The sequence below is a fragment of the Coenobita brevimanus genome, chromosome 105 (assembly GCF_032717465.1).
Source record: "Coenobita brevimanus isolate Jiangsu-jjx chromosome 105, ASM3271746v2, whole genome shotgun sequence".
Lineage (NCBI taxonomy): Eukaryota > Metazoa > Arthropoda > Malacostraca > Decapoda > Coenobitidae > Coenobita > Coenobita brevimanus.
The window spans coordinates 17,709,124-17,722,472 of record NC_137058.1 but is presented as its reverse complement, the minus strand read 5'-3'; positions in this window follow the sequence as shown (position 1 = coordinate 17,722,472).

The window sequence follows — 13,349 nt, the reverse complement described above, 5'->3', positions numbered from 1 at the left end:
ATTGCACTTGACATCTCAAAGGCTTTTGACCGAGTCTGGTATAAATCTTTAATTTCCAAACTGCCCTCTTACGGTTTCTATCCCTCTATCTGTGCCTTCATCTATAGCTTCCTTTCTGGTCATTCTATAGCTGCTGTTGTAGACGGCCATCGTTGTTCTCCTAGATCTATCAACAGTGGTGTTCCTCAGGTCTCTGTCCTATCACCAACTCTCTTCCTTTTCTCCATCAATGAACTTCCAAGCAGTATATCTAACCCTATACACTCATATGCTGATGATTCCACCCTTCACCTTTCCATTCGGTTTCTGCAATGTCCATCTCAGCAGTTACTTCAACAGGCAAGGGATGAGGCTATGGCACACCAAATGTCTGACTTGGCTCGTATCTCTGACAGGGGTAAAAATAATATTGTTTTCAATGAATCAAAGACTCAGTTCTTACACCTATCAACCCGAGAAAATCTTCCACAGGAATACCCAGTAATGTTTAATAATAACCATCTTAATCCTGCATCATCTTTAAACATACCTGGGGTTTCATTCTCTCGGGACTTACCTTGGAAAGATCATATGTCATCTCTTGTAAAATCTGCTTCCAAGATATTAGGTGTGCTAAGCCGACTCCGTACCTTCTTTACCCCTGCACAGTAGTTGACTTTATACACGGGTTTTATTCACCCCACTGTAGAGTACAACTCTCATGTGTGGGGATGCTCCCCATATGCAGCTCTTCTCAATAGCGTGGAGTCAAAGGCTTTTCGTCCCATTAACTCTCCTCCTTATACTGTCTCTCTTCAACCCGTGTCTCATCGCCACACTGTTGCATCTTTATCTCTTTTCTGTTGCTACTTCAATGGTTACTGCTCCTCTGGGCAGTCTGCCTTCATCCTTGCACGTCTACGACGGGTGCGTAGCACCCGTCTAGCAACAAACTCTCATCCTTTTTTTGTCCAACTCTCTAGTGCAAGAGTGAACCGTTACTCCCAGTCCTTCATTTATGCAACAGGCCAACTCTGGAACCGTCTTCCTCTGTATTTCCTACTTCCTATGATCTCCAGTCTTTAAAACCCAGTGTGTCCAGGCATCTCGAAATGAATGGATCTTGAATTTGGCTCTCTTTTATATTGTTCTTGTTTTTTCTTAGAAGGAATGGTTTTCGGGCTCTTGGCCTTTGGTTCCTTCCTCCTTGCATAAAAAAGAAAAAAAAATGGATGACACACGTTCCTCTTCACAAGGGTTTAGCAGATTCCTTAGTACCTTTTCTCTCACGGTGTATTTACATTTTTTTTTTTTAACTTTACGTGTATCTTTGTTACGGTCATATTGGGTGCAGATATTATCCACAAAATATCGCGCACAAGTTTGTCTGAATATCATATTGTTTGTTACTGTCGTCCTTGTCCAGAACGACCTCTTCATTCTGGTAGTATTCATTTCTGTCAGGCTGCCTCCAGGCGATTATATTAAACATGTGAAGGCTCTCTACCTATGGAGGGGTTTACTGAAGGCTATATCTAATCCAGTCAATTCAGTAAAGGTCTCCCTTAATTTAGAGGAAATCGACTGAACCATCACGATGAAAATGAGTAATGCTGCATAGGACTGAAGGGATTAAAGTGACATGAACTCCCAGAAGAAGACCTCAGAGCATAATATTCAAAATCATTTACTAAAGAAACGCTGTGATAAAGCTATTTACGTCAACAAGATTACGGCTTCAGGACAAAAGCGATGAAGTGTAATGGAAAACTGTGTCGACAGAAGAAATGCCTAACTGGTCAAATGGCTGGTAACAATACATCTTAACCTGACGTGCGTGTATTAAAGCACCAGAATGATTTTCTTGCCATATGATTTCCTTTATAACTAGCATGGGTACCTGGCGTTGCTGGGACAAAAAGTCGAACATTCTAATCCTGTTTGTTCTACAGTAGTTCAATCTCCTTTCTACTCCACAAAGACCATGTAGCTCTTAAGCTTTTGAAGAGGGATTATAAGAGGTCCTGGAGTTTTCTGTTTCAGCTTTCGCAGACTAACGCACAGTATTTGTGCACACTTGTTTACTATCACAGGTGACTTCAAATGACCTCCTACCAGTGACCTCAAATGACCTCGGAGGTCAACCTCTTATAGCCAATGTCTGAACTGGAGGTCATGTGAGTCCCCATACCAAAAATTGGGCTACTGGGTCCAGTCGTTCGAGCGTTTATTACCGGTGACCTCAAATGACCTCCGACTGGTGACCTCAAGTGACCTCGGAGGTTAACCTCACATAGCCTATGTCCGAACTGGAGGGCATGTGAGTCTCCATGACAAAAATTGGTCTACATGGGTACCCGGCGTTGCCCGAGCCAGTAAGGCAAACACTACCGGTGATATCAAATGACCCAGATCTGAATTTCGACCCCCCTAAAACCATCCTTGAGTCACCCTGATTCAGATAATATATATAGGTCTGGGGGTCTCTGGTCCATGGTTTGGGCGCGATTGAAGGACAAACAAGCAACGCGGCTGTTTTATATAAACAGATTACGCAACATCTCTTCCACACTGCCCAGCACCATCTCGGAACAAAGAGCTTCTAACATTCATGCAGGTTGGGTCTGTACACCACAAAAAATGCACATAGGCAGCAGGTTGGGTCTATACACCACAAAGAATGCACATAGGCAGCATGGCAGAGAAAGTTTGAATGTGAGACAGAGGGCAACGTTGGTAGAGGGAAACCCATTGTGGAATGGAGGACGAGAAAGAAAAATTATATTGGTGAAAGAGAAGGAAGAGGATGAGAAGTGTCTGAGAGCAAGAAAAATGTGTCAGAACAAGGCAGCCTGAAGGCGTTTCTGCCACGTCTATCCCCTGTCTGGTGGTTCCTAGGAGGGAGCAAGGCATTGGAAATGATTATGATGACAACTTCGTCTCTGAGTTGCTGGAGTGTCCCTGTTGGTCAGGTTCAAGAAGGAACAAAAGTAGCTAAGGAACACGCCATCTTACGGAAAATGTCCTTTCTTACGTAAATAACATAGTCATGTGGTAACAAGAATGTATTTAAAACGACTATACATACGGTGATGGCCTCTCATTAATCGTAAAATCACCTGACAACAGTAAGAATATAATATAGATATACGTTTTGGTACAGTGGTGATAAAATGCGTAAGGCTGTGGACACAAACCTGACCTTTTTTTTTTTTTTTTTTTTTTCATTTTACAGTGCTACTCTTGTACTCCCCTCCTTACTCTTACATGCTCATGCCTGCTCTTTCAATTTGCTCCTTACGTTTACATTCTTCCCCTGTGCCCTTTCCTATTCATTAATAAGTGATCTAAAGTCTCTTTCAACTTTTTCTCCCATTTTCATTGGTCTCTCTCTCTCTTTTTTTTTTTTTTTTTTTTTTTTTATTTTTTAGTCATTCCTTCCTACTCGTGTTTGCTGTTCCATACGTTTACGGTCTTCGCAGTACTGTATTTCATTTCCCGTATTTACAGCTTATTTCCAAGTGTTTCAGTTTCTTTCGTATGTTTATAATAAATTTTCTTGCACTAACATCTGTATTTCCGACAACTTCACAACTATTTATACTCTTGCAGTCATGTTCCAACTCTTTTTCTTCCTTTCTTTCTTCGACGGTCTTCTTGTCTCTGCGGTGCTCTTCCTCCGCCATGTCAGGCCCTGGGTGTTCTACCTTGAGAGGCTCCTGGGTGTCGTTTCTTCAGAGTGCCCACAGCACTGGAGCCAAGTAAGCATTCATCTTTATTTCAGGCGACATGTTGTTCTTGAGTCGGGCAGATGTTGGGTCATGACGGTGGCAGACACCAATTCCTTCAAGCTGACTCTTGTTTGGCTTCACTCGACAATTTTTATCTTGGCTGTACTGCATCTAGACCTCATGTGTCTTTTTACTTCTTGTCTTAGCTGAAGATTACTATAACTTTATTTTCATGTGTGTGTGTGTGTGTGTGTGTGTGTGTGTGTGTGTGTGTGTGTGTGTGTGTGTGTGTATGTTTCTTTGCAGCAATCGTGTTTACACAGATGTACGTAGGAAGGTGGTAGGTATTTAGATGTGTATTGTAGGTGCAAATGTAGGCAAGTAGGCAGGTAGTTAGGCATGTAAGTAAATAAATAAATCGTTAAGTAGGTAAATAGGAGAGAAAGGTCAATATCTACACCTCTGTCTGTTTATATTACATCTTTTAAAATTTAATTCAACTTAAAATCGCCATCGCTTTATCGTGAATTCTGAGTTATAGAAACAGATTAATAGTAGATAGTTGTGGTTGTGACGAGAAATTGCTTAGGAGAGGATGTCGTGCCATAGTACTGTTTTGTTCTACCAATCACCAACGTGAAAACAAGCTGTAAAGAACGAGAATCCGGACCAAATTAAGGTTATCTGTATAAAGTGCCTTTGCCTCTCTGCCCGTCTTTATTTCTGTTTTGTGTCTATTTGTTTGTGTCTATCTGTTTGTCTCTTTACGTGCCTTTGTGTGTGTGTGTGTGTGTGTGTGTGTGTGTGTGTGTGTGATTTACCGTTCTCTCCATAACCACGACACACACTGCCACCCCCCTGGCCTTTCCCCATCTCAGATCAACCAATCAGATACTGTAACGTCATTACTAGGATATTTTCTTGTTTTCCTCAGAACGATACGTTTGTGCGTTACGAGTGACGAACGGGATGTTTGTGTCAGATAAAACCCACCCCTTAGGCTCTCTCAGGCTGGTTTTCTCACATCTTCTTATTGGCCCCGGTCGGAAATGAGATGGCGAAAAAAAAAAAAAAAAGAGGTGGGGGGGGTGAATAAGGTGAATAAGAGAAACTGTGGGCGAATATATGAGGGGAAAAGGAAAAGATGCGAGAGGATATGTGTGGAGGATGGGGAAATGAGAAGGAGAGCAAAGAGAAAAGTGGCCAATTAGAAAGGGAAAAGAACTCAAAGAAAAGTATAGATTTTGAGAAGGGAATTAACTAAAAATGAATCAGGACAGTCTGGCACAAAAAATGGGAATGTGGTTTAAGGAGGAATGTAAGAGACCCTGGAGAACTTCTAGCCCTGCAGTCTTTTAATATCAGGATCTTTTGGGGGAAACTATAATAAAATGGAATATAAAAAGGAAGAAGAGCAAAAGGCGTTGGAGGTTTCTGAAAACAAACAGTATCCTATGACTCTTGGTAATGTAGGTGCAAGGGACTGGGTTGCCGTAGTACAAAATATTATCCCCTTTGATCCAGTGACCTTTTTTATTTATTTTTTTCTGGCTATCTTGAGACGATTTTATTCAGCTAAAGAAGGATTTGCAATGGTCAAATAATTTATTAGAACTATGTACATCCCCTCTGTATCGAAAAATCATTCCTAATTTGAATATAATTGCCTAGCCCTACCAAAAATAAAATGAGAAGATGACATCAGACTGAAAATGCAGATCTCTGGTCAACGCATCTAGTGGCAATGCATGTTCGTCAGACCTTCATTTCATTGGATGTGAGGCATGATGCGCAGAGAACATGGCCTTCACACAGGCTGGTGCCTAAAACCACAAGACCTCAATGTTGCGCTATATGGAGGGTACGTGATGGATAAAATAATGTAAACAAATAAATAAAAGAGTTAATAAATAAATAAATAAATAATGGTGCGTAATGTTGTAGGTTTTTATTAACTGAAACGCTATTGGAATAAAATCAAAGTACATGATTTAAGATAAAGAACATGAGAATGTGAAGTAAAAACAGAGGAAAACATTTATTCTATTTCAGGTAAACTGTGCGCGCCCCCCCCCCCCACACACACAGTATTGTCATATCACAAACAAGATGTAACCTCAGAAGGAAGTGAGCGGGATCACTGTGAATAATATTACTAGTCTTTTCTCGCAAACGTGAACGCACTACACATTACAACTGTATGTTGCACCGATATTGCCTGTTTTCTCTCGGATACTTCCGGCACTTATATCGCTAGCCGTCTCTCGCAAACTTTTGCTACCATTACCAACACCAAGATCACCGTTAATTCTCAAGTTCTGCCTCCATTACCCACTATTATATTCTCTAGTTTTGCCACCATTACCACCACTAGTATAGCCAGTATAACTTTCCATTCTCTAGTTCTGCCACCATTACAGCCATTATTATAATCTCCCATTCTCTAGATCTGCCACCAATACTACAACCAATTCAGCTCCCATTTCTCTAGTTATGCCACCGTTACTACAACCAATTCAGCTCCCGTTTCTCTAGTTCTACTACCATTACTACAACCAATTCAGCTTCCGTGTCTCTAGTTCGCCCACCATTACTACAACCAATTTAGCTCCCGTTTCTCTAGTTCTGCCACCATTACCAACACCAGCATAACCTCCCTTTCATTTTTTCTGCCACCATTGCCACTACAAGTATAATTTCCACTCTGTCACCACATCCGCCACCAATATTGCCTTAATTTATCTGTTCCTGCCACTATTATCTCCTCCAATACAAAGTCCCTTTCTCTAATTCTGCCACCAATACCTTTACCAATATTGTCTTAAAATTCCTATTCCTACTACCATTACCACCCCTAATACAACTTCCATTCTCTGGTTCTGCCACCATTTCCACAACTAATGTAACATCCATTACTCAAGTTGTGTCACCTTATCAATAATAAGTTTACCATTCCTCTCAGCTACTCTCTTTACCATTTCGACAAAGAATATTATCCATCTTTTCGACAGTTCTGACAGATATATCAACATTAGCATCGTACTACTGGTACCTTTTCTATCTAATGACAAATTCTTGTTTTTCATCATCAGACTCTAACTAAACTTATGATAGATCTCTTGTACTGAAAATGATAAACAATTTCCATTTACACCAGTGCGATTGGGTCTCCCACTGCAATATTCTTTTGAGATCCACACGATTTTGTTCGTAATAAGGGAGACCTTGCTCTTTGAAGGAGCCACTATCTTTGCCATTTCCATTTCTAGCACTCCCCCCACACACACACATAATAAACCATTATTATTATCATTATTATTATTATTATTATTATTATTAAGATGCAGTAGTAGCAGTAGCAGTAGTAGTAGTAGTAGTAGTAGTAGTAGTAATAGTAGTAGTAGTAGTAGTGGTGGTAGTATTAGTAGTAGCAGTAGCAGCAACAGTAGTAGCAGTAATAGAACATGTCAACAGCCAGCAACATTTTCACCTCATCTATCAATATATTTCCTTTCAGTTCCTATACTGATGGCTTTGACTTTACTTAGGTTGTCATCATCACAATTTCCATCACCTCTAGCGTCACTTCATTTCTACTGCATCATCAATCACAGGTCTACTGCGGGCAACATTCTTTAACCCGCGCCGTCCCGAGGACGTACTTCCACGTCCTCACGTTTTGTCACAGCTAATCCCGAGGACGTACTTCAACGTCCTGCAATTGCAAGGTTCATAATTTCCACAATTTTCAATTTTCGCGAGTCATTTTTGGTACGTATACACGGGACACCTTCCTCAACAAGATGCCAGCAGAGACAATGCCTTACCCAGCATGACCTCCTCCCCCCCCTGCATGCCCTTTTCTCAGCAATTCACCTGTTATCAGTGACCTGGCCAGTATAGCCATGTCATGCCACGGTACGAAATTCAGGGCCAGAGTGATTCCCCAATCAATGACAATGTGGAGGACAAACTTTACATAGCATTAGAGGAAGAAACAGTTAGAAATGATGATTAGGTAATGTGGCAAAAAAAGGTCAGGTATTAGTGAGTGAACCAATGCTTATAATGCCTATATTACTGCTTGAAAACCAATATACTCTTGTACTACATATAAATTCGTAACAGTAAATAAATAAATACCGTTTATGAGTGGTGTGAAATAGTTATCCTCCCATAGAACTCGTTTTCTTTGGTGCCAGCCTGATAGAAAACCCAGTAAGGTAAGGAGGCTCTCCTACCTGTAATGGGTATTTTAAACCTCAGGTGAGCGATTTCTCTATGAATTTTCGATGTTTCTCACCAAAAGCGAAAGTTTTAGCAAAAAAAAAAAAGGTCGAAAATTGCCCGGGACGAAAAGTGGCCGGGACGGGGCGGGTTAATTATTATCACTATCATTCAAATTTTTTCAGCCATAATCATTCTTCACATGCACAACTAAAAATAAAGTTTCAAAACTAATATCACATCCTTCTCTACATGTCTTATCATTGCTGCGACTCAAATTTGAATTTCCATTTGTAGTGTACCACCTAATGTCTACAAAACTAAGTACTTTTTTTTTCCAAATTTCTAGTTACTGTTACGAATGATTTAATGATTTCTTACAAGACTAGAGTGAAGTTAGTGTATGTATTAGTATATATATAATAGTGTATGAATATAGCCCTGGGTTACCACGTATGACCTTTAGTGGTGTACATGAGAATGTATGCTGACTATGTGACGTCATGAGGGATTTTTGCTGACTTGTGTCTAGGGAGCTGGAGAGGGAGAAGCTGTCGCTAACTGCCTTCATTTCTAGCTCAGACATCACCCAGGGCACATCTGTTATCTTCTAGTCAAGAATAAAGTGGCGAAAAGCAAACTGGAATTTGAGCTAACCCTTTGACCTTTTAACCTAGTAACAAACGGTGGCAGCAAAGTGGGTGGAAGTAAGTAATATTAATTTTTTTCAGGCAAACTGCTGGTCATCCACGCTGAGTATTCTGCAAAGGCACCCTGCCACACCCAGTGCTATGCAAACTACCCTGGTCTTCTCTACACCCTGCCCCACGATTACCTACATCTGCCCTGCCAATGACCTGCATATCTAACACTAAATGTCCTGCACTCCCTCTGTGTGTGGCCTGCCTTTCCAGAGCCTGCAGCTGCCTACTGGTAAAGGTCCAAGCTCTCCTGCCCTTTGCTGTATGGTGTTGTTTTGTGTGTCCTGTGCCTTCATGGTGAGGTAAACTGTCATTCCCCTGTCCATAGGCTAGCGGCGAGTCCTCTCCTGACTTGCGAGGTTAGGGTGGGGTTTGGGTCCCCTCCCTGTAAAAAAACAACCCCCAGCAGAATATGAAATGGAAGAGGGCTTCAGGAGTCAGTGCTTGTTGCCTGACCCCGACCCAGTTTGGCAGGGGAGGGGGGTCCTCACTTAGGTGTTGGCCTGGCACGGCATTTTGGGCCCTGTCATGCTGGTGCCCACCATGATTTTTTTTTTTTTTTTTTTTTATGTGTCTGACTCTGGGCATAGGCTTCACAGCCTGCTATCAAGGCCCAGCAGTCCTCCTACATACCATACACCTCTACATGTCACCACTTCGGCACTAACACCCACCGTCCATATTGAATACATGCTAGGGCTGTCTCATACAGGACTGGTGTATTGGTATTAGCGGAGGTATTTTTACGACATGTCGGCGGATCTTCTGGTAGATCAGTAAAGCCTGACTGAATGAAATTCAAATCCTTAAACTGTTCCTTGCCCCAGCCGGGATTCGAACCTGGGTCCGTTAGGACTACAGGCCACCTCTCTACCGATTGAGCCACCACCGATGCACACGGCCTGTTTTGGTTCCGACAGGCAGTCTGGCGGCTAGACTCCGTCGAGAATTCTTATCTGCATTCTAATGTAACTGTTCACATAACCCATAAAGCTGACGACGGCAGCCGTCCGTCAGCCGACTGATACGTCACGGATATCTTCTCGAGAAATCCTGGCCGGCTAGCTGGCGACTTGACGCCGGCCTGACGGGTTGGTGAAGGCTCTTGTGAACGAGGACACGTAGCGTGCCCATACATTCCTCGACTTGCAGTTACCATCTTCTCCATGTAGATAACACATACAGTTCACTGTTTTGCATCATGGACAAAAGGCTGATTGAACTTGTGCATTCTTATGAAGAGTTATTTGATATGACTAACAAGAAGTACAGTGATAATCTACATTAAGATATGGAAAGTGACTGACGAGGAAGTAAACAAACCAGGTGAGTTTGTCATTAGTTAATTATACATGAAATTATAACTCAATCTTTCCAGGTAAAATTCACTGTTTTTTCTAGCCTTAATACAGGATATGCTATATCTATCTGTCTATCTATCTATTGCCAGACGCCTCAATCCCGTTCGGGGTGGCCATAAACAAATCGCCTCCACGTCGCCCTCTTCCCTGCCATTTCACTGCCCTGCTCCCAACACCCAGCCCCCTTTCTCATATACCTCTCCACCCCATCCCTCCATCTCATCCTCAGCCTCCCCCTCCCTCTCCCCCGCAACCTCACTCACATACACTCTCTTCGTCAGTCTTTCATCCTCCATCCTCTCCACATGGCCAAACCACCTCAGTGTATTCCTCCTAACGCTTACTATCACATCCACATCCACACCACAATGCTCCTTTATATCCTCATTTGTCGGCCTGTCTCTCCATGTGACTCCACAGGCTCCTGTTAAATAACTCATTTCCACTGCTCTTATTCTTGACTTGTGTCCTTCCAACAACGTCCAAGCTTCACTTCCATACGTTAGAGTTGGTATCACAATACTGTCATGTAGTAACTTTTTCACATCAATGCTCACTTCCCTGCTTCTTATCACTGCTTTCAAGGAACTAGCAACGTTTCTTCGTTGTTGTAACCTTTCAAGCACTTCACCCTCCAAACCTCCATCCTTACTCATCACACTACCCAAGTACTTAAACGTACTCACATTTTCCAATTCCTCACCATTCAACCTCGCTGTACATTTACTGACTTCACCTCTCTCAAAGACCATCACTTTACTCTTCCCTGCATTCACCTTTAGATTCCGTTTCTTACACACTCTCCCAAACTCATCCACCAAGCCTTGCAGCTCCCCTTCGTCGTCACTCAACAACTCAGTATCATCTGCAAACAACAGTACAGGGAGTTTCTAGACACTTCCCTCTCTCACCAGGGCCATTCCTACATCTACTACTCTACCTTGTACCTCTTTTATTACCCCCTGCATGTACAGATTGAACAACCATGGAGACGTGACACATCTCTGTTTCAACCCAACCATCAAAGAGAAAAATTCACTCAGTTCACCATCCACACGCACTGCGCCTTAGCACCATGATATATATTTTTCACAGCATTCAACAACTTCCCATCTACTCCATATATTCTTAATACTTTCCACAATCCTTGTCTATCCACCCTGTCATATGCTTTCTCCAAATCCATGAAAGCCACATACAACTTCTTTCCCTTCTCTAGAAACTTTTCCACTAAAGATCAAAGAATGAATATCTGATCTACACAACCTCTTCCCTTCCTAAAGCCTCCCTGTTCTTCTCCAACTAATTCCTCTGGTCTTTTACTAACTCTGTCAATAAGTATCTTACCATGCACTTTTCCTATTATACTAAGAAAAGAAATGCCCCTATGATTACCACACACATTTTTTTCCCCTTAACTTTTGTACAAGGGAATATTTATACCTGACTTCCAATCCTCCGGGACTCTACCTTCCTCCCAGGCCAATCTGCACATCTTCCACGTCCAATCTACTACTATCTATCCCCCATGCTTCAGCATTTCACCACACACTCCATCAATTCCTGGGGCTTTCCCCAATTTAACTTCCTTCATTGCTGTCACAACTTCTATCCTACTGATTTCTTCCTGTCTTCTCACCTCCCTCCGTCTCTCAGTCATTCCCCAGCCACTTATACTCGCATTACTTCCATCCTCTATGTTCAACAATTCCTTAAAGTGTTCTCTCCATCTGCTCACTTTTTCTCCCTTCTCCACTTGTAATCTACCATTTTTATCTTTCACTCTTCTGCTAACTTCACTTTCACCCTGTCTTACTCTCTTCACCTCTTTCCAGAATATTTTCTTACTGTCCCTCCACTTTACACTCAAATTCCTTCCAAATTCCTCATCCACTCTCTAATTACTCTCTTACTAATCTTTTCACCTCTCTCTTCCTTCCTACATATAACTCTCTCTTCCGCCTCCCTACTTCTTCCATGCCCCTATTTCTCATCCAATCGTTGTATGCTTTCTTCTTTTGTGCCACAGCCTGTCTCACCTCTTCATTCCACCACGCTGTTCCTTGCACCCCCCTCCGTCTTCTCTTCATCCCACACACCACATCACATGCTGCACATATTTCTTCTGTGACTATCCTGCACACACCTTCTACATCCCCCATCTGCTCCAATTCATATTTGACAAATCGTTCCTCCACTTCTCTCTTATATTCTGCCTTTTTCTCATCCTTTTGTACCCTTTCCACTCTCCTTGCAAATACTTCTTCCCGTCCTTGACTTCTACTTCTCCATCTTATTTGGATCTTGATATGCTATATCACTCAGCCTTAACCTGCCGCGTCCTAGAGACGTGAATTCACGTCCTCACATGATGTGCACTCATATCCCGGAGACATGAATTAACGCGGCAACATTACAAGGTCCCTAATTTGCACAATTTTCAATTTTCGCGAGTGATTTCGTGAGTGATTTTTGGCACGTGTACACGAAACACCTTCCTCTATTCCTCTACAAGATGCCAAGCAGGGACAATGCCTTACACCGCATAACCTCTCCCCCCCCCTGCACGCCATTGTCTCGGCAATTCACCTGTTACCAGTGACCTGGCCAATAAAGACATTCAGGGCCAGAGTGATTCCCCAATCGATCACAATATGGAGGACAAAGTTTACATAGCATTAGAGGAAGAAACAGTCAGAAATGATGATCAGGTAATGTGGGAAAAAAGGTCATGAATGGTGATGAGTTAGTGAGTGAAACAATGCTCATAATGCCTATATTACTGTTTGAAAACCAATATACTCTTGTACTACATATAAATTCGTACCAAGTAAATAAATAAATACTGTTTATGAGTGGATAAAATAGTTACCCTCCCATAGAACTCGTTTTCTTTGGTGCCAGCCTGTTAGAAAACCCAGTCAGGTAAGGAGGTACTCGTACCTGAATCGAGTATTTTAAACCTCAGGTGAGCGATTTCTCTATGAATTTTCGATGTTTCTCACCAAAAGCGGATGTCTGAGCCAAAAATAAAAAGGTCCAAAAATGTCGGGACTGGGGCGTACCACTGCCCAGAAAACGTCGGGATGGGGCGGGTTAATACAGGACATGCTATATCACTCCAAAAGTAGTGCTCCAGGAGGACTACTGAAAAATTTTACTCCATTATCTGCCAGTTCTTTATACAGGGTCCAGAATTCTCCCTTGATCTTTCTCTTTTTCAGTGACTGGTGTATCCATAACCTTTTCCTTTTTCCATAAACTTTTTCTTCCTCCTCTTCTTCCATTAGTGGAGCAATTGCCCCCAAATTCCTAAGAGACCGACCAGTCATGGTCCTCATGCAACAATG